This window comes from Schistocerca gregaria, chromosome 6 (genome assembly GCF_023897955.1).
Source record: "Schistocerca gregaria isolate iqSchGreg1 chromosome 6, iqSchGreg1.2, whole genome shotgun sequence".
In the NCBI taxonomy this organism is placed as follows: Eukaryota; Metazoa; Arthropoda; class Insecta; order Orthoptera; family Acrididae; genus Schistocerca; species Schistocerca gregaria.
The window spans coordinates 7,341,400-7,364,084 of record NC_064925.1 but is presented as its reverse complement, the minus strand read 5'-3'; the positions used below and the strand labels follow the sequence as shown (position 1 = coordinate 7,364,084).

Genomic DNA, 22,685 nt, shown 5'->3' with positions numbered 1-22,685 from the left:
GTGCACTTTGGTTGGGGACTCAGGAGTAACCAGGTCCGCACAGTGCGAGAACAAGCCGGGATGAAGTGTCACTAGAAGCCTTCCTAAGAGACAATCTCCATTCCTTCCGAACTGACTATGCAAATGTAGACGAGATGTGGCTCACATTCAAAGATATAGTAGCAACAGAAATTGAGAGATTCATACCTCATAAATTGGTAAGAGATGGAACTGATCCCCCGTGGTACACAAAACAGGTCCGAACGCTGTTGCCGAGACAACGGAAAAAGCATGCGAAGTTCAGAAGAACGCGAAATCCCAAAGATTGGCTAAAATTTACAGACGCGCGAAATTTGGCACGGACTTCAATACGAGATGCCTTTAATAGGTTCCACAACGAAACATTGCCTCGAAATGTGGTAGAAAATCGGAAGAAATTCTGGTCATATGTAAAGTACACAAGCGGCAAGACGCAGTCAATACCTTCGCTGCGCAGTGCCGATGGTACTGTTACCGACGACTGTGCCGCTAAAGCGGAGTTATTGATCGCAGTTTTTCGAAATCCCTTCACCAGAGAAGACGAATGGAATATTCCAGAATTTGAAACACAAACAGCTGCTAGCATGATTTTCTTATAAGTAGATACCTTAGGGGTTGCAAACCAACTCAAATCGCTTGATACGGGCCAGTCTTCAGGTCCAGATTGTATACCGATTAGGTTTCTTCCAGATTACGCTGATACAATAGCTCCCTACTTAGCAATCACGTACAACCGCTCACTCACCGATAGATCTGTAACTACAGATTGGAAAATTGCGCAGATCGCACCAGTGTTTAAGGAGGGTAGTACAGACCTATATCAGTGACCTCGGTTTGCAGTAGGGTTTTGGGGCATATACTGTATTCAAACATTATGAATCACCTCGAAGGGAACGATCTATTGATACGTAATCAGCATGGTTTCAGAAAATATCGTTCTTGTGCAACGCAGCTAGCTCTTTATTCGCACGAAGTAATGGCTGCTATCGACAGGGGATCTCAAGTTGATTCCGAATTTCTATTTCCGGAAAGCTTTTGACACCGTTCCTCACAAGCGACTTCTAATCAAGCTGCGGGCTTATAGGGTATCGTCTCAGTTGTGCGACTGGATTCGTGATTTTCTGTCAGGAAGGTTGCAGTTCGTAGTAATAGACGGCAAATCATCGAGTAAAACTGAAGTGATATAAGGTGTTCCCCAGGAAAGCGTCCTGGGACCTCTGCTGTTCCTGATCTATATAAATGACCTGGGTGACAATCTGAGCAGTTCTCTTAGGTTGTTCGCGGATGATGCTGTAATTTACCGTCTAGTAAGGTCATCCGAAGGCCAGTATCAGTTGCAAAGCGATTTAGAAAAGATTGCTGTATGGTGTGGCAGGTGGCAGTTGATGATATATAACGAAAAGTGTGAAGTGATCCACATGAGTTCCAAAAGAAATCCGTTGGAATTCGATTACTCGATAAATAGTACAATTCTCAAGGCTGTCAATTCAACTAAGTACCTGGGTGTTAAAATTACGAACAACTTCAGGTGGAAAGACCACATAGATAATATTATGGAGAAGGCAAGCCAAAGGTTGCGTTTCATTGGCAGGACACTTAGAAGATGCAACAAGTCCACTAAAGAGACAGCTTAGACTACACTCGTTCGTCCTCTGTTATGATATTGCTGAGCGGTGTGGGATCCTTACCAGGTGGGATTGCCGGAGGATATCGAAAGGGCAGCTCATTTTGTATTATCACATAATAGGGGAGAGAGTGTGGCAGATATGATACGCTAGTTGGGATGGAAGTCATTAAAGTAAAGACGTTTTTCGTCGCGGCAAGACCTTTTTACGAAATTTCAGTCACCAACTTTCTCTTCAGAATGCGGAAATATTTTGTTGAGCCCAACCTACATGATCATCAAAATAAAATAAGAGAAATCAGAGCTCGAACAGAAAGGTTTAGGTGTTCGTTTTTCCCGCGCGCTGTTCGGGAGTGAAATGGGAGAGAGATAGTATGATTGTGGTTCGATGAACCCTCTGCGAAGCACTTACATGTGAATTGCAGAGTAGTCAAGTAGATGTAGATGTAGACCGCTGGTGGTGCTCGTGGACTGCCGGATCGAAGCCCTGTGGTCACGAGGGTGCACGACCTCGTGGTAAACCGGATCCTGCAAGTTTCAAGTTGAGTACATTTGGATTCAGGTAGAGAAACCTCAACCATTGCAAGATCTTGCGATTCTCCAGTGACTTGGGTTCGTGTTGCTGCTCGTAGTGTTGCCTAGGTGAAAAGCACTGAGTGTTGGGGAGGGTGGATCTGGTTCAAAAATGGTTCAAATGGGTCTGAGCTCTATGGACTTAACTGCTGAGGTCATCAGTCCCCTAGAACTTAGAACTACTTAAACCTAACTAGCCTAAGGACATCACACACACCCATGCCCGAGGCAGGATTTGAACCTGCGACCACTGCGGTCGGTTTCAGACTGTAGCACCTAGATCCGCTCGGCCACTCCGGCCGGCGAAGTTGGATCTGATTAGCTTTCCTGGGCTTCTAATTACTTTATTGCATTCAGGGTGTTACTATTTGTTAAATTCAACAAGCGGTGTTTCTCCTGCCTCGTGCCACTAACGCCCCAGTTACCAGCCCCGGGGGTTAGTGTACGTAACGGCAGTGTACGTTTCCTTTTCTTGCCGCTGCTGTCCGGTGAGGCGTGTAGTTTTGACAGCTTTCTTGATTGTAAGTTATTTGGAAATTCTTCTACTCTGGTGGCAGTGATTCCTTTCTCGCCCTGAGCGCTCTAAGCACAGTATTCTGCGGACGGAGTCCAGACCGCCGGTTCGGGCTATGGCGTATTTTTACATCTTTGCATTTGGTTTATTAGACGTGAGGTCGCCTCAGCAAGATTATCATTAGTCATTCGGTAGACTGCCACTAGTCTGAGTTACCATCCTGTGAAGTGGATGCAACTAACTCTCGCCTGCCTATCTCAACACTCACGAAAATGTTTTTTTGTCGGACCTACTCAGAGGTCGATTCCTGGTGCACCGTCTGTGACTGGCCCTTGTGTTTTATTGTATGTTTCTACATTTTTTATATTATTGCCATTCTTGGCGTTACAGCAGGTGGTACCAAGTTCACCATCATTTAGTCTCACCTGTTTGGTGGTCAGTTGCCTGTCTTTTTAAATTAACCTTGCCATTGCATTGCTGTTTTACAGTAAGTTTATTAATTTTTTTTAAATAATTGACGTTTCTGGCGTTAAAGGCCTTAAGCCGTGTTGCCTTAAAATTCTACTTGGGATCACATTGGCTTATTTTTAAAACATTGTTTGCTATGTCTGTATTTTAAGCTCATTTGGTAAATTGTAATGCACTGAAAGCACTATTAATTACACAGTTGTTTATTCCTTCATTAATAACACGTGATATCTTTATTTATTGCTGAGTCTGGAATTACCATTTTGAAATAAACGTATGTAATTGCAAAAGCGAACCAACAGTAACTGATTACGGCCCCGTCCACAATCGTAACACAATCCTGCGTTCCTTGATTACCAGGTTTCACTCAGCTTCCTTTCTATGGGTCGCCTATTAGTGGTCCTTATCGTCACTACAACACCTGTTGCGGTTTGGATTGATCATAATGATGAATCTGGGGCTTTGAGCGCCTCTCTGACAATTTCTGGATCCTCGTGTTCGGTCGTGTCCCTAGATCGACCGCTTCCTCTTCTGTCATTGTTCACCCATTCCTGCCAAAATCGTCGTGCAATGGCGCAGCTCCTATTCAAATGTCGAGTGATCCGCCGATTACTTCAAGTGGCCTGTTTGAGAGACCTTCTCAAACGCTGACATCGGCTTATATTGTTCACGCGCCCGTCTGCGAGGCGTACTCACAGTCCAACTGAGTAAACAAAATGCAGTTCGCAAAGACCTTACGCCCTGGTTTCAACGTATCTCCTGTTAACTGTCATTGGCAATTGTGCAGTAAACTGCGCTGCAGTGTCACACATTCAACCGTCGGCAGCCAAAAGTTACAGTTTTGCATTTTCCGTCGATATATGAATGAGCATCAATTTTACATAAACAATCTGCATAACTCTTTCGTAGTGCGTCCTTTTTTATGTCGCAGGGTCAGTTGTTGTTGTTGTGCTCTTCAGTCCTGAGACTGGTTTGATGCAGCTCTCCATGCTACTCTATCCTGTGCAAGCTTCTTCATCTCCCAGTACCTACTGCAACCAACATCCATCTGAATCTGTTTAGTGTATTCATCTCTTGGTCTCCCTCTACGAGTTCTACACTCCACGCTGCCTTCCAATACTAAATTGGTGATCCCTTGATGCATCAGAACATGTCCTACCAAGCAATCCTTTCTTCAAGTTGTGCCACAAACTTCTCTTCTCCCTAATCCTGTCCAATACCTCATCATTAGTTATAATATCAACCCACCTAATCTTAAGCATTCTTTTGTAACACCACATTTCGAAAGTTTCTATTCTCTTCTTGTCCAAACTATTTATTGTCCATGTTTCACTTCCATACATGGCTACACTCCATACAAATACTTTCAGAAACGACTTCCTGACACTTAAATCTATACTCGATGTTAACAAATTTGTCTTCTTGAGAAACGCTTTCCTTGCCATTTCCAGCCTACATTTTATATCCTCTCTACTTCGACCATCATCAGTTATTTTGCTCCCCAAATAGCAAAACTCCTTTACTACATTAAGTGTCTCATCTCCTAATCTAATTCCCTCAGCATCACCCGACTTAATTCGACTACATTCCATTATCCTCGTTTTGCTTTTTTTTATGTTCATCTTATATCCTCCTTTCAAGACACTATCCATTCCGTTCAACTGCTCTTCTAAGTACTTTGCTGTCTCTGACAGAGAAACTGTTTACTGCAGTTTCAGCGCGAAAACTCAGTGAATGAATACTGCTGCCGGAGAGGCGGTGAAAGCGTTCGGGAACTTGTCGTGATAAGACAGCTGCCGGGTCGCGGGATCACGCGCTCACACATTGCCCGCCAGTCGCACGTGACTCGTCAGCAGAGGACAACAAGTGCCGCGTCCCCGGCCCCCCCTTCCCCCCTCCCCCCCCCCCCCCCCCCCCACCATCCACTCGCTGCCCGCCACACCAGCAGGCCGCGCCGCAGGCTAGCGGAGTGTTCTGTGACGGCGCGCTTAATCAGCTGTGACGTCACTGGGACCTGGCCAGCCGCGCCAAGAGCTGCGGCAGCGACCTGCGAGCGTCCAGTCGCCGGCAGTCAGCGCCAACGAGCAGGCTACGGTGTTGCCCGTGCGGTGCAGTGCAGTGCAGTGCAGTGCAGTGAGTACCGATCTCCTTGTGCTGGTGCCGTCTGTTTTGTGTTCGGCGTCGAGGCACGGTTGTTCACTTCGGACAACACTCGCACGATAAGTCACTCGGAACAGTCAACAAAGAAAGTGTTTGTCTGCTACTGTTAATAAAACACAATAACCCTCGACAGCGCTTGTTTCTGCTGTTAACCCACACGATACTGTAAAGGAGAGTCTGCAGGCCGTCCGTAAGATGCGTTGAACGCTCCTCGCCTCATTTCCTTCACGAGATTCGGAACGCTGTCAGCGGGAGAGTTCAAACCGATGGCGCGTTTCTCAATTCCGAATGGCATTCAATATACGGAACAGTTAACTGATGTCTGACAAGATAGCTGCACCTTTGGAACTGTTACAATAATGAGAGTAACACTGTGGATTCGTGGTTCCTTCTTTCGTTTCCATATCTTCTCTCGACACAAGAATAACACATTGAGCGACGTGGTGCTATTTCTGTGGGGAAACTAAAAATTTATGCCAGATCGAGACCGTAACCCCGTAATTCCTGTATATCGAGAACAGCTGCCTTAACCACAGGACTGTTTAAGCACGCCTCCAGGTCTGAGTCAAATTTTCAGTGTCGCTGATGCTTCCGCCAATGTTTTTCGGTCACTACTACCAGGAGTTCTTCCCACGGGGTATTTAGGACTAGAATAACACCACTTGGTGAATTTAATCGGTGTGTTGCCCTGCCGCAAGGAGGAATTTGGCTGTGATGACCACAGGTTATGCCGGATTCCAGCCTGACGGCTCGGCTGCTGGCAAAGATGATTACCCGACAATGGGGTGCGACGCGGATATGAGATGCAACGAACGTAATATAAAATGAAAACGAAGTGTGGGGGGTGGAGCGTGTAGTTCCAAAACGGATGTACGTGAACTGAATTAAACCCTCGATTCATGTCATCGCATCTCTACTGATTTCATTTCTACGGGCACATTTTAATTTCAATCAGTATCTACATCTACATGATTACTCTGTTATTCACAATAAAGTGCGTAGCAGAGGGTTCAATGAACCACCTTCAAGCTGTCTCTCTACCGTTCCACTCTCGAGCGGCGCGAGGGAAAAACCAGCTCTTAAGTTTTTGTGTGCGAGCCCTGATTTCTCTCATTTTAACGTGACAATCATTTCTCCCTATGTAGGTGGCTGCCATCAGAACCTTTTCGCGATTCGAAGAGAAAACTGGTGATTGAAATTTCATGAGAAGATCCCGTCGGGGCGATAAACGCCTTGGTTTTAATGATTGCCACTCCAATTCACGTATCATGCTGTCGCACTATTTCCCCCACTTCGCGATAATAGAAAACGGGCTGCCCTTCTTTGAACTTTTTCGATGTCATCCGTCAGTGCCACCTGTTGAGGATCCCACACTGCACAGCAATACTTCAGGACAGGGTGGAAAAGCGAGGTGTATGCAGTCTCTCTAGTAGACCTGTTGCACCTTCTTTCTGCCAATGAATCAGTTTAATTCATTCCAGTCGGTGTTGCGTTCATAATTTTTCTTAGACACACGGACAGCTGCAATTGTCTCTCTTCGAGGCGCATTAAGGCCCGCGTCGCTAGGACAACACGTACCTCGGCTGGGTTTCGGTTTCACGCTTCCTTCTTGTACACAAAACACGCAACTATGGAATTCCAACTTAAGAAGTCTAGGCAAGCAGATCTCAGCGCGTAGTTCTCAACAGAGTGACATCGTCAGACCTGACAGTATCATTGCACCTGCCGCAAGGAACTGTGAGACAACAGTTGCAATTCAAGATATTCTCTAAACGCGCAGGTAGACAGCCCAGCAGCCCTCTCAGACTGCTCGCGAACTCTCCAGCTTTGTGTTAGGGAGTCGTATCATTAGGAAAGTGTTGCAAATTGTATATATGGGACCTGCCTGAAGGTGTTTGGCGTACAGACAATTAACTGACCCTTAAGATAAACAACTACAATGCGGATGAGAAGGCGCAGTCGTCAAATTACCTTATGGCGTAGGTGCGGAGCGAGTTGTGGTGGAGTTGTGAGGGAAGTACATTAGAAGAATGTAAAGGAAGAGTAATTGGTTCACTAAGGATATCAGTTACGATACCCTCCAGAGACCGACGCTTGAATATTGTTCGTTAGCCTAGGAATCTCCCCAAGTGGTATTAACTGAACAGACGATTCATAAAACACCTTCGCAGTGCGGCAGTGCTTCACTTAATCACTACGGGAGCGTCACTAAAATACTTGATAAACTCCAAGGGGAGACGCTAGTAGAAAGATTACGAAAGTCGTGAAAACGATTGTTACTAACATTGCTAAAGCGTACCGAAAAAGACTTGGGATGCAGAGGGTGTCCGAGGAGGAATGGTCATTTTTCAGGGATATGACAGGAGCGATCATATTCGAAGCAAAAATCGATACCAAACATGGGCTCTAAAATGCATGCCTTAGGAGCTGTGGGCACTTCTTCGTCGTCGATACTGTGAGAAAAACCTCTTCTACTACAAACTCTTAATTTTCTATATTTTAAAATGTGGTAGTAAGGACCAAAATAAGAATAAAATGAGCAGTAAACTTGGGCTCTGAAGTGCTTACCTTCCTTTCGCTTCCACTGGACAAGTGCTCGTAGCTCTTAACATATGCATTTTAGAGCATGTGTTATCTAGACAATTTTTTCTTATTTTGGTCCACACTATCTTCTCTCAAAACATGGAAAGCAAAGAGCCTGCAGTATAAGGGATTTGTTTCACAGTATCGAAGATGGACAAGTGCTCAGAGCTCTTGTCACGACCGTAAATACTGACCGTTCCTCCTGGGGCCCCTATACATGCTTCCCACATTTAAGTCGCTTATTAATCACTACGGTAAAATTAGTCAGACTCGGCTTTATGGGTACGTGAACCAACAGATTGTAGATTCACCTGCCTAATCTCAAAGTGAACAAGCAATTTTAACTGAAAATTCAGCATATATACTCTTAATATTTCCGGTCATTCTATCTCAGTTGCTACTTCAATTACGTTTATCACACCGATGAGCAAAATTCCTTCTTTCACAACTGAATGTTCATTTTCATTTTTCTTTTTTTGTAATGTATCTACTGGTTGCTCTGTGGACACGAGATCACTGTTGTGTGATGTATACATGTAACCTCATGTCAACTGGAAACGTGTACTGTGTGCATGTAGAGTTTGCGCAAAAGAACTAATGGATGCATAAAAAGAACAGAAAAACTGAAATCAGTGGTGCTTTTATTGTTATTGTCGTATGCATAAATTACAAAAAAATCCAATACGGATTTAAACATAACATACTCATGCGCAACTATTTACACTATATAAATATCAAATGGCTGGACCACACAAGAATGTCGGAAGAATTAATGCAGTGGTGAACCTCGTTGGTTGCTTCGTGGGACGATACCAAAAAACCAAACAAACATTTAGTTGCAAAAGACAGAATTCTTCTTATCGGCACGATCGACAAATTCAGCATTGGTACAGGAAACTCATATCCTATAACTCATGGCCGCAAGTGAACAGGTAGATTCGTTTCACTAGACCGCCGAAAGTCGTCCAACGCCTTACTTTGTCTGCCAACAGAGGTATGGCAAACCAGAGTATCTTTCCAAGAATACCTTTGGTTCGGAAAACCCAGTACCTTGCTCTGGACTGCCAGTGCTCAAACCGATCAGATACTACGCGAGACTTGCCGCAAGGGATTCCGCTAAAACACAGCGTTTTCGGTACAGCGTGTAAAGTAGTTATCAGATAGGGCGAGCAGCACACCCACATTGATCGCTGACGGAGCTGATGTCCGTAGATGCTATCATCGCAGCAGGAACTGTAGCAAAGCCACAAGTGTGATGAAACGCAGCTTGCCGTAAATGTGGATGAAAGAAAAGCAATGGACACAAGCGCTATAAAGAGTTTCGCTGCGTCAGTTTACAGTGTTATTGGGAAACTTCCGTACTCACTTTAGAAGGTGCACGCTACGAAGCACCTTCGCATCCAGTGAATTTAGTTGGCGCAGAAACATTTTCGGATATCATGAAACAGAGTAGAATGTGACGCTGGTGTCTACATTCACGAGGAGAAACCGCCAAATGTCGGTCCTTGATGGGGTCAAAACTTGTCAGGGTGACAGTAAACTTTACTGTTCTAAAAAGTTGACAGAATGTGCAAGCAACAGCCACAAAATCAGTTTCTGGACAAAGTTTTGCGACCTTAAGACAAACTGAACCGTCTCTGAAAATTACTGAATCGTGGTGAAACTTTTCGGACGGATGAAGTTTCGTGATTTCTTATAACGGTGTCAAGTGATAGAAACAGAATCCTAGAAACGACAGAGAATCAAGTCGAAATCTCTGAGGGTTTGTTTCACTAATTCCCTGTTTACTGCTTCGTAAGGGAGGTACGGAAGTACATCTGAATGTTTTCTATCGTTACTAGCGCACTGTAGTCAGTAACACACCACCACGCGCTAACTTCACTGTGAGCATTTGTCACCCGCACAAAATTGTTCACATGTCTAGCCAGGTGATCCACAGTAGGGATCCATGTGGGACAGAACGGCCATTCGTTCAAACCGCGTGGTGCATAGTCAGAGTTCGGTAAAGAGTCAACGCCTGCGAACTGTTCAGAATTAAAATCTCGCACAGATGTGGAACTGGTTTTTAAAGAAGTTCGAAAACTTAGAGAGAAACGGCGTGTGCTGAGTACCTCACTAGTTTAGATTTGTTTTCATTTAGGCTGTACACGGATTGGCAGCTAACAGCTTAGCCCTCTTTACAAAAGAAATTCTGTAGGTTGTTACAGAGACGATAGAATGTTGTTGCTTGTAGAATTGAGAATTAACTGAGTATGTTTTATGAAACTGGAATCTTTGGAATACTTAAAATCAGTACCTCAAATTAATTACAGTAAACATGACTTTTTTTCTTTGAGTTCTAGGTATCACCTTTTATGACCAACGCTGAATCGTAGGAAACAACATATCACAATAATCATGAGAGAAAAGTCACATACTTCCACGTGCTCACGTGTGACTAAAGAGTTTGAAAAGTTATCACAGAAAAAAGTCTAGAGAGAATCCAACAGTGCCCTGCCGTTTGTATGGAATCTCGTTTACTAAGATTATAACAAATATTCTCTCTGAAAAGCTACAGGATTTTTTTCTGACGTGAGATGGCGTCCAGAGTGTGGTCTAGACAGCAGTCACAATCTTTGTATTATTTTTGCTGCGAATCATCTTGGTTGACGGCAAACTCTCTACATACAGAGCTGTTTTTTGAATCATACGTGATCCGAATTCTATCTGTTCATGCGACAGTGTTTGCGAATGATCGGCTCTAGTGGCGAGCTAACAGTACACTGTTGTCACTGGAACAGGCCCAAGTAACGCACACGAGAAAAATGAGCGTCAACAGCGCGAGTGAACGTCAAACATTCGTGGGTTCACTTCAGTGAGTGTTCATCTGTGTGTTTACTTCGGCTTTCGTAATACAATGTTTCACGAATAAGATCTGTTTTTGGACAATATGCCAAACTGTAGCTCTGTTTGAAGTCTTCCAGTTTGATTACTATCCCTTGAATACAGCACGTTTGTGATTAAGTGTTTAGCTGTACTTACTGATTGTCACTTTATCCTGCAGTGTGTTGTGAAGATCCTTTTAACTCGCCTAAGTCTTTTCGATGGACCTTTCCATTTCAGCATCCGAAAATCTTGGCAAAATTTGAACAGACATCACCGCATTAACAATGTCACTCTGTCGCTATTTGCGTGGCGTCTTTTTTTTTTTTTTTGAGTTATCTGAAAACGTCCGATGCCGACTGAAATTAGTAATTCGTATGAAACAGTCAGCAACACTCTTGCGACAAGGAGCAGGCCACAGCTTTGACCTGAAACAGGTCAAAGAATACGGATCGTATTCAAAGAACGGTACCAGGAAAGGTCATAGTTTTGTTTCAACCACAGGAGGAAATCACGGAAATGATGTAAACTGTCAACTGACAGACTCTTGAAGGCAGAAGTCTACACTAAAATCTACATAGGAAGATTCAAGACCCAGTATCAAGTGAGGAGCCTGGAACACAATACGCTGCGTGTCTTTTTCCCGCGATACACAGGCGAACAGAACGGGAAGAAACACTGGTATGTGGTATCCCCTGCCATTTGCTCCAAAACGGTTTGCACAGTATGGATGTAGATGAACAGGGGGGAGAGGGGGGCACAAAAATGTGAATGTAGAACAAACACAACACACTGTCATGCCTAATACGGTGTAGGGAACTCGTTGGCGTTCAAAAGGGCTTCGAGTCCTCTCGGAATGGATAAATACATGTTCTGTATTGTTTTCAGGGGTATCTTATACCATTATACCTTAAAATAGTTGCAAGTTCAGGTGATGACGATGGGGATGTTATGTTATGTTAACCGGGGGCCTAGAAACGACGGAGAGGCTCCGTCCCCGCCGCAGCCGCAGTGGTCCACAACCCCACGACGACTACCGCAGTCCACTTCACCCCTCCGCCGCCCCACACCGTACCCAGGGTTTTTGTGCGTTTCGGCCCCCGGTGGACCCCCCAGGGAACGTCTCACACCAGACGAGTGTAACCCCTATGTTTGCGTGGTAGAGTAATGGTGGTGTACGCGTACGTGGAGAACTTGTTTGCGCAGCAATCGCCGACATAGTGTAGCTGAGGCGGAATAAGGGGAACCAGCCCTCATTTGCCGAGGCAGATGGAAAACCGCCTAAAAACCATCCACAGGCTGGCCGGCTCACAGGACCCCGGGCGGATTCGTTCCGGGGACCAGGCGCTCCTTCCCGCCCGGAAAGCCGTGCGTTAGATCGCACGGCCAACTGAGCGGGCCATGATGGAGATGGATAGCGATCTCTTAAAAGTAGACCACAAAGGCCCAGTAATATTGAGATCTGGCGACAGTTGTTGCGAGAAGTGATGCGACAGTTCATCCTCTTGCTCACAAAAACAGCCATGGAGTATTGTGAGGTGTGTGAACAGGGGCTGCGCCGTCGTGGAACACAGCATCAACGGTGGAGAACAAACACTGTACCACGTGATGGACCTCATCAGCCGAAATTTCACACAAGCCTTCGCAGTAATGATACGTGCCAAAGTACCGGTGGCGCTCACGGAATACCACGATGTCACTGCCTAAATCATCGCCGAACCCTCGCAATGCTTCATTCTTGCTATGTGAACTCGGCCAGAAGTTGTAGACAGTGGCGTATGAGACTCATCCGACCGAATTAATTTCTGTCATTTGTAATGACTCTTGCAGCGGTCTCTCCGCGATATTTTCAGAAATTTTATAAATTATATAACTCAGTAGATATCTCGAAATATCTCTTCTTATCTTACCGATTCCTAAACTTTAATATACGATGATTACCAATGCAAAGTAGTTTAAAGCCCTATTATTCATTGTGGAGCGTGCATGTACTCCATGGAATAGCTTCTCTGCTATCTATGTTTCCTCTTATAAAAAGAATGATTCAGATGTTGCCGTTTAGCCGTGAAAGAACGAAGATGTATATGTATGTATTTTTGAGCTAGTCGCCATCTTGATGTGATTCTGTATGAGAAGGAATTTAATACATGAACTAAACTAAAGTAAGTGTGTTCGCGTATTATTTAACTGAATATTATTGACAGTGTATGCTTACTACGCTGTGTTGCACGGGATCAGTCAGGAACGTCTGATTTACACTGGACGAACCTGCCGTTTTGTACGCTCAAGATATTCAGTTTATTACTTTCAATAAATGGGCTAGCACGGTGTTACCAGCAGATATCCGGTCTTCCCCATGTGATCACCGAAAGTTAATAATTATTACAAATGTTTTCAGGAGATCGACTGACAATTTTCGTCGCACCGAGACTTCGAAATTGCTTCACTGCCTTATGGAACTCAAGTTAAGCTCAATTTAATCAGGATAGAACAGTATTGATCGGTGTGAATGTGATAAGCCTGCTTTGTGAATGAAAATTCCCTTAATATAAGCATGTTTTTTACTATCCTGATCAGTGAAGCTAAATCGGGCCGGTGTGAGAGAGGTTTTTAAATTTCAGATCCCACAGATTGCTCCGTAGTTCAGGTTTTATGGCCCCAGCACCGTATTTACCTGTTACGGGCATTTGTATCACTACTTAGTGGTTTTGGAATTCCACGTGACCCTGCAATCCGCAACTTACAGAGCTCCTTCGTGTTCCTTAGGCGCTCGCAGTACTGCAGTGACTTTTGCAGCTGTCGTCCCCTGATTTTTTTTTTTGTGGTTTTAGGTCTCAAAACTGCTACGGTCATTAGCGCCTGTTCTGTGGTTTAAGGAAGGATAAAAAAAATAAAAAATAAAAAAATTTGGAAATCAGCAGCAATAGGAGCTAAACTCAAAAAGTGGGGAACTAAAAAAACAGAAGGAAAGCTTAGAAAACCACTATAGAACGGGGTGCTGTTTTCCCCAAAAAGAGCTTCAAATGACCGACGTCATCTCACTGACACTGATAAACTCGAGGACGCGATCGGCTGGGCGCCTGTCATCTGCTAAAATGGAAGATATATCAGGCGACAGCTGTAAACAGGTGCGTAACGGAGTAAAATAGGGGCACTGAAGTAAAAGGTGTCTCACCGTCCACAGTTGAGAGCAGTGGCGACAAAGCGGGGGAGGATCGCCACTTAAAAGATGTCGATGGCTAGAAAGACAGCGCCCTATCCGGAGTCTAGCTAAAGTTACCTCTTCCCGACGACGAGTTCGGGAGGAAGAGGTCCAAGCACAGGGAAGAGCTTTCACGTCCCGCAATTTATTATTGGGAAGTGTAGACCAATGTGCGTGCCATAAAAGAGCAACACGACGACATAAAACACTCTATAGACCGGCGAAGGGAATCATGCTAACAGCAGGCTGAGGAAGAGAGACTGCAGCCTTGGCCGCTATATCGGCCGCCTCGTTTCCACGGATAACAGCGTGTCCTGGGATGCCTGATTTTTTGGCACAGTCCTGTTCAATAACAGTCAATCACAATCACCCAATATATTCTTTCGTCCACATTATAATTTAGCGGACTGTTCTTTTCCCCTTTCCGTGTATGCGATATAAATCGTCGGTACGGTGCTTCTTGCAACACGAAACACCTCGGCTCTCTTGCTAAGAGACGCACGCACCATAAGAGCACCAACAATTAGCCCGTGTTCGAAGTCACTCAGCTCCGACATATGCACTCTCACCTGCTCAGAACACTGTTGTGACCACGGCTGACACTTGCAGGGTATTGAGTACATTGCATCGGTGCCGTTCGTGGTCGAATACAACAGCGAAACCTGCAGGTATGGCTAAGACATGCATTTATGTTCCAGCTCGTTATATTTGTGCAATCCCTGTAGATTATGTCAGCGAGAAAACAGTTTTGGAATAGTAAAACTTTGAACATAGCTGCTAAGGTTCAGTGACCGTGTCAGAATTATATTAGAACAAATAAGCCCTCGGTCACAAATATTAAGTCTAAATTGATCAGGTTTCGACGCTACTATGAGCGTCGTCTCCAGAATTAGACTAACTGTTCTAAAACATATTAGGTATATAATACATTAATAAAACTAAAATTTGTACTGACTAGAAAAAGATGCAGTACTTACAAGTCACATATCAAAAAAGATCTAAGCCGGAAAGGCAACGTCATGAATAGTTGTAAATGAGATGGCGAGCCGCTAAGGGCTGCTCGTACTGTGAACAAGGGTTGCAACAAGACTGAGGTGCCCACGTTAGAAAGTGTGGACAAGTAAACATGGTGTTGCTACGAGCGCCATCTTGTAGCCACAGAAAAACAACTAGGCTACTGTACATTCAAAATTAGACACATGAAATTGTGATGCAGCTGATTCAGACATAACGTAAACACTAATAATAATAGGATGAAGTTACATATTTATCTGCTTTAAATAGAGATACATTTTGTAACGTAAAAAAACGATAGTTATGACATACAGGAAAACAGCAAAGATGTGACAGGAAAACATTTCGGTAAACTGCATGAGGAAATCTGAATCAAAGATCAAGCATTGGTTTTATACAGTTGAAAAAGTTTTTATTTCGCAGCTGCAGCTGTTCGTTGAGAATGAGGCCATCATGACGAGAGAGATGTTTGAAAATCTCCAATTTCTCTAAGACATCTAACATACGCCCCTTCTTTTCGGTATGCAGAATATTGTTATCGCCTATGGCTTTAGGCACGTGTGACGTAATATTTGTGACCTAGGGCTTATTTGTTCCAATATAGTTTTGGAATAGAATTTTATTAATCACTGATTGGTCTCCAGTACGACACAAATGCTTCATTTCCACTTGTATTGGAGTAAGTTCATTCACTCTCACTGGCGTCATGTTTATGCACATCACTTCGCACAAAATGATGAGGCACCATATTGTTTGTGATATTTAACGAAACTGTGGTTTGGCTCTTTGGTGGTTGCTCTGAAGACTGCCTGAACAGTGAACAGATGCGAAATCTCCAAGATTTGCGATCTTTTACAGAAGCTCGAAATTTAGCGCGAACTTCAATACGAGATGCTTATAATAGTTTCCGCAACGTAATTTTATCCCGATGCCTGGCAGTAGATCCAAAGAAATTCTGGTCGTATGTAAAGTATGCTAGCAGCAAGACACAATCAATGCCTTCTCTGCACGATGGCATGGAAATACTGTCGACGACAGTGCTGCTAAAACAGAGATACTAAACATTCTGAAATTCCTTCACCAAAGAAGACAAAGTAAATATTCCAGAATTCCAATCAAGAACTGCTGCCACCATGAGTAACGTAGGAATGATATCCTCGGAGTAGTGAAGCAACTTAAATCACTTAACAAAAGCGAGTCTTCTGGTCCAGGCTGTGTGGCAGTTATGTTCCTTTCAGACTTTGCTGATAAAATACCTACATACTTAACAATCATATACAACCGTTCGCTCAACCAAAGATCCATACCCAAAGACTGGAAAGTTGGACATTGCACACCAATATTCAAGAAAGGTAGTAGGACTAATACACAAAATTAAAGAGGCTTATCATTAATGTCGATATGCAACAGGATCTTGGAACATATATTGTGTTCGAACACTCTGAATTACCTCGAAGAGAACGGTCTATTGACAACAGTCAACATGGATTTAGAAGACATCGCTCTTGTGAAACACAACTAGCTGTTTATTCACAGGAAGTGCTGAGTGCTCTTGACAAGGGATTTCAAATTGATTCTGTATTTCTAGATTTCCAAAATGCTTTTGGCACCGTACCACGCAAGCTGCTTGTAGTGAAGTTGCGTGGTCATGGAATATCGTCTCAGTCATGTGACTGGATTTATGGTTTCCTGTCAGAGAAGTCACAGTTCGTAGTAACTGACGGAATGTCGTGGAATAAAACAGAAGTGATTTCTGGCGGTACCCAAGGTATTGTTACAGGCGCTCTGCTGTTCCTTATTTGTATAAACGATTTAGGAGAAAATCTTAGTGAAGTCATCAGAAGATCAAGACAAATTGAAAACGATTTAGAAAATATATCTGTATGGTGCGGAAATGACCGCATCTCGTGGTCGTGCGGTAGCGTTCTCGCTTCCCACGCCCGGGATCCCGGGTTCGATTCCCGGCGGGGTCAGGGATTTTCTTTGCCTCGTGATGGCTGGGTGTTGTGTTGTGTGGTGTCCTTAGGTTAGTTAGGTTTAAGTAGTTCTAAGTTCTAGGGGACTGATGACCATAGATGTTAAGTCCCATAGTGCTCAGAGCCATTTTTTTGGTGCCGAAATTGGAAGTTGACCCTAAATAACGAAACGTGTGAGTTCATCCACATGAGTGCTAAAAGGAATCCGTGAAACTTCGGTTACACGATAAATCAGTCAAATCTAAACACTATAAATTCAACTAAGTACCTAGGAATTACTATTACGAACTACTTAAAGTGGAAGGAACACATGTAAAATGTTGTAGGGAAGACTACGGACACTTAGAAAATGTAACAGATCTACTGAAGAGAGTGCCTGCACTACGCTTGTCCGTCCTCGTTTAGAATACTTCTGTGCAATGTGGGATTCTTACCAGAGAGGACTGACAGGGTACATCGAGAAATTTCAAACAAGGGCAGCACGTTTTGTATTATCGCGAAATAGGGGAGAGATTGTCACTGCAATGATACAGGATTTGGGGTGGACATAATTAACACAGAGGCGTTTTTCGTTGAGGCAGAATCTTCTCACGAAATTTCAATCACCAATTTTCTCCTCCGAAAGCGAAAATATTTTGCTGACGCTGACCTACATAGGGAGAAACGATCATCATAATAAAATAAGGGAGATCAGAGCTCGCACGAAGAGGTATACGTCTTCGTTTTTTCCGCGCACTATACCAGATTGGAATTATAGAGAATTATTGTGAAGGTACTTCGATGAACCCCTGCCAGGTATTTAAATGTGTTTTGCAGAGTATCCATTTAGATGGGTCGGGCCATGGGTGTGTGTGTGTGTGTTGTCCTCAGCATAAGTTAGTTTAAGTAGTGTGTAAGTCTAGGGACCGATGAAAATAGTTCAAATGGCTCTGAGCACTATGGGACTTAACTGCTGCGGTCATCAGTCCCTTAGAACTTAGAACTCTTTAAACCTAACTAACCTAAGGACATCACACACATCCATGCCCCAGGCAGGATTCGAACCTGCGACCGTAGCGGTCGCGCAGTTCCAGACTGTGGTGCCTAGAACCGCTCGGCCCCCCTGGCCGGCTATGGACCGATGACCTCAGCAGTTTGGTCCCTTAGGAATTCACACACACTTGAACATTTTTGCAATTCTAAGGTATTCCGGTGTCACTCTTGGGAAAGTCCGCCTTTTATGATAACCCACAGACGATTTTCACAAGAGTGGTCCGCATTACTGCAGCGGCTACCGAGAGCACCGAATAGTTGCATCCATCCATCCAAAGACCTTAATTTACGGATGCCTGAGACTTATGGCATAGTGGTGTGGAGCACTATTTTGCTGAAGCGAATCACTACATTTCTTTTCGGCCATCGGAGTTACGGGAAAAGTAACTGGCATAATATGGCGAATTAAGAGGGTTGCTTCACGAGAGCGTCGAAGAATAAGGTCCTGTAACTTTATACATTGGCCCAAATCACATCACACCCTCTCCACGTCTTCGTAGTTGTGGTTCAGAAATAAAATGTTCCGATCTCGTCAGCTGCGATGGATTCTGCTCAGTTATCGAGCACAGTCACTTTTGCAGGTCACGCGATTAGTGGAGACATGCTGTCCGCCACACGTCTCTTGCCCATGTCATTATCGTTTAGCTCACTGACGGTGGTTGTCTGAAACGATTTCAAATGAAGACCCCCCTTTTCATGTGTGTTAATACTGCGGCTGTAGGACTCCCTAGTTCGGAAGGGCGTTTTCGCTGTGACACCTCGTTTGGTGGTACCGCAGATAGCTCCGTATCATCTCGTCGAAGGCCATCCACTCCTCGGCTGGTCTTTCACGGATCCTGTCAGATACGGTTTCTGCCGCCAAGGCCGTATCTTCGCCTTCGGAGGCGCTCCTTTGCCAAATATTTCTCGTTCACCTACATCTACAACTGTAACGTTCATGTATGTATTACCATTGGCATCAGCCTCTGGTCCTAATTGTAGAAGCTCGTGTCAGCTATTTAAAATACAAAATAATGCGAGATAGCATAGAAACTACAGTATCCATAGGGTTATAAGAGTCTCAGACCGTCGTATACGTTTTAACGATACCTATCTCAACGCAGCAGTGCCTTATAGTTTAATGTAGTTCCTTCCACTAGCTAGGTCCTTTCTTTACTCCATTCTCTCGACTTAGATCTCGCCTTTTGTGCTGCCGATATTGATAGGTTGCATTAACAATTCCAGAAACATTACGTCATCTTGCAATCCATGTAACGATTTTTAAACTTGTTAGATGTTTCTAAGTACGAGGACTATCCACAAAGTACATTACGTTTTGGAATTAAAAATAGATAAAGTAGTGGAATTTTTTTATTATATACATATTAAAGCCACACTTAAATACTACTTTTCTACATAGTTTCCATTTAAATTAAGACACTTATCGGAGCGATGGACGAGCTTGGAAATTCCTTCGTCGTAAAATTCGACCTCCTGCGCCTTCAACCACGTAATGATTGTCTTTTGGGACAGAAATGGTGTGATTTTTGTGGATTTCCTGGAAAGAGGCTCTACAATAAACTCTCAAAGGTATTGCCAAACTCTGCACAACCTCAGCAGAGCAATACAAAACAAGCGCAGGGGAAAGTTGGGCTCAAAGATCTTGCTGATTCACGACAACGCCAGGGCCCACACAGCAAATGCCACTCGTGAAGTTCTCAAATCTTTTAAGTGGGAGTTGTTTCCTCATCTGCCGTAGAGTCCCGACCTGGCACCAAGCGACTTCCACTTATTCCCAGCAATGAAGAAGCGGTTGGCTATTCAGCGTTTTGATGACGACGCACAGCTTCAAGAAGAGGTAACCACGTGGTTGAAGGCGCAGCCGGCCGAATTTTACGACGAAGGAATTTGCAAGCTCGTCCATCGCTACGATAAGTGGCTTAATTTAAATGGCAACTATGTAGAAAAGTAGTATTTAAGTGTGGCTTTCATCTGCATATAATAAAAAATTATTCCAATACTTTATTTATTTTTAATTCCAAAACGTAATGTACTTTGCGGATAGCCCTCGTATTAATCATATCACACGTGTTAAGGGAATGGCTTTAATGTTTTGTTTTAGAAATGCAACTGTTGGGTGCTGCGGAACCCAAGTGAATTACTCACTATGAGGGGATTTCCTTGTGTCCTATCAAAGCTTCTCTCTCGTTCATATTCAAAATTTATAAGTTTCATGGCTGCGGTAAACAATCATTTTCGGCTAAACTAGATACTTTAACGAATTCAGAAACACAGGGAAATTTATAGTCTTTCTTCAATTTCAATTTAAAAATTTGAAAGGGTGAGGAATTTTCGACAGGTTACTTAGCGTATACTAATAAGGTTCTACGAACAATGTAACATAGCTCCAGATCACTACAATGAGCTGAACGACGATAAACTGAGCCGCTGCTAGCACTATCTGATAACTGAACGAACTTCAGGGAAGTAACTGGCTGTGCAAGAAAGTCGGATGTATATAATACTTCCAATATACAAGCGTCCACAGAAGTTTATCCGAGAGGAAGTAAGATTCTGAAACTATCGTTTTTTATATGACTTAAGAAATTGACGCGCGCCGAGAACTTAATTTGATGGGAAGTACAACAGCCTTTTTTATTTCAGATTTTAGTTGTTATCCACTCGTAATTGTTTGGAAGGTAGATTACTTTGATACCTAAATTATAGGTTTATTCCAGTAATACATGCAAAGTACGTCTTTGTATATTGTTAATATGACTGTGTATGCCAAGTTTTTGGTGTAACGATCTGAAATCACGACTTTACATTATTAAGATGAGCGTATCCTATTATTAAGGAAATAAAGCTAGAAAATATTCGCTAAAAATATTTTTGTAGGTACGTCAATAGCATTAGATGACACTGGAAACAAAAAATCTGAAATAGGAAAAAAATCAGATAAATGGTCGAAATCCTGTTGGAAATCAACAAAAAATAAACAGCTATAAAATTCCCCTTACTCAAAATCGAGAAACAGTAAATAAACTTTGAAAATCACTTGTTTAACTTTGATGTCATCTGGAGCATATTTTCTGCTTACAAAAATTCGTATTTGTTCATTTTAATCGATTTTTTACATTATTGTCATCCGTTCTGTCGTTTTTTAATTTTTGATTAGCATAATAAAAGTTGAACAAAATGTGTTTTGAAAGCTACAGTTTTTTGGATTGTTTGGGTAAAGTGTAATCGAGGGCAGCATTCGACGAGGAATGTCGCAGTCCTCACGAAGCAATCCTCAAGTAGGCTGTTACAACCGAGTGTCTCAACAACCTAGGACTCAACTAGGATGGTCTTCGACCCCGCAGTTATTTAGTAGACGCCCCGACTGGATTGCAGGCTTTGTAATTCTACGGTCGCCTATACCGCTGTGTTCCGCGCCATACGGTTTGACACCGTTGCAACTACTGGGTAGGATATTTTCGCCTACTTTAACGCGCTTCTGTTTTCCTCTCTTTCAACACAGAAAATGTTATTTCATGTTTTCGGTTGATACACTTAGATCTGTAGATGAATTACAGACGAATACACTACAGTATAGCACGGTCGTGGTCTTCACAATCAGTTGCTCTGCCGTGCACAACTGAATGTAGTCTCAGCTAAATTCGACAGCCGTTTCTGTATGAGAGTCGCAGTGTTATTACAGTTTTCCTCGTTCCACTGTGGGGAAAGCGCACCCGCCAGTGCGTAACGCCGCTTCCAGTACGGCTCTGGCGAATCTCCGGGTCGCACAGTATGCGGACCGGCGAAACCTGTTGCGCTGGAGTGTCGTAACGGCGTACCCACGGGCAGTCCGCCGTAATTAGAAGCTCGCTCCGGTTAGCAACTCGCGGGTAGTGTACGGCTATCAGCAGCGCAACAAGGACGTTTACTCTGTGTGCTATTGACGCTGCCGAAGTATCGAGGCACGCTTACGTGAAATAGTGTAAGACCGCAAAATTTTAAGGCTGGTGCCATCCCAAGTAAAATCTACCGGTTTGATGGCCGCCGCGCTTGTTTGTCTTCGACATTGGCCATTTCAATCCTTCGGTCCCACTGTTGGAACGCTGCTCACAAGGGAAACGCCTCATCGCTCTCCCCTCAGATTTGGTGGTAAAATGGCCCACTGGATGGCCCGTCAGAAACTTTCACAGATCGAGCACGAAAACAAGAAGAAAGTGTACTGAACTGCGCAAAAAGAAGCAAAATGGAAACAGTGAAGATGTGTAACATGGAGCTCATTACAAGAGCCACGCCGTTGTGGTTCAGATGTTGGCTGCCAAGTTGGAGGTCTGAGTTCAAATCCACCTCTTGCCCAATCTTTCTTTTCCAAATTTATAACTCTCCTCCGGTCATTGACGTGTCTGTTCTCCTTCTGTATTCTCGGCAAATGTCATACTATGCACTGGTTGTAGAATATGAGTCATGTCGTGAGAAAGTATCACCGTCCCAAGTAAATGTGATGAAAACTTCCAAAACGGAACGCAAGACTGATAAAATGTGCTACTTCTTGTGTAGAACAAATAGGAAGTATGTACGTCCGGAGGTCCGTTAGTTACACGTCGCTTTGAGAAAAGGACATTACAAAACTATACAGACACAAACTTGAAGAAACGAACAGACGCGTCAGTGACCGAACGGACA

At 43.7% G+C, this 22,685-nt stretch overlaps 1 protein-coding gene across 2 annotated transcripts in view; it reads left to right on the top strand.

Moving 5' to 3' along the window:
* The first annotated feature begins 5,024 nt into the window (after positions 1 to 5,024).
* Positions 5,025 to 22,685, top strand: part of LOC126278084 (protein croquemort-like) — a 220,623-nt gene continuing 202,962 nt past the window's right edge. The window contains exon 1 of one of the 2 annotated variants that reach the window (XM_049977927.1): positions 5,025 to 5,325. The gene's annotated coding sequence lies outside the window, so the exon portion shown is untranslated. The remainder of the gene's footprint in view (positions 5,326 to 22,685) is intronic. The other variant, XM_049977928.1, reaches the window with a different exon arrangement.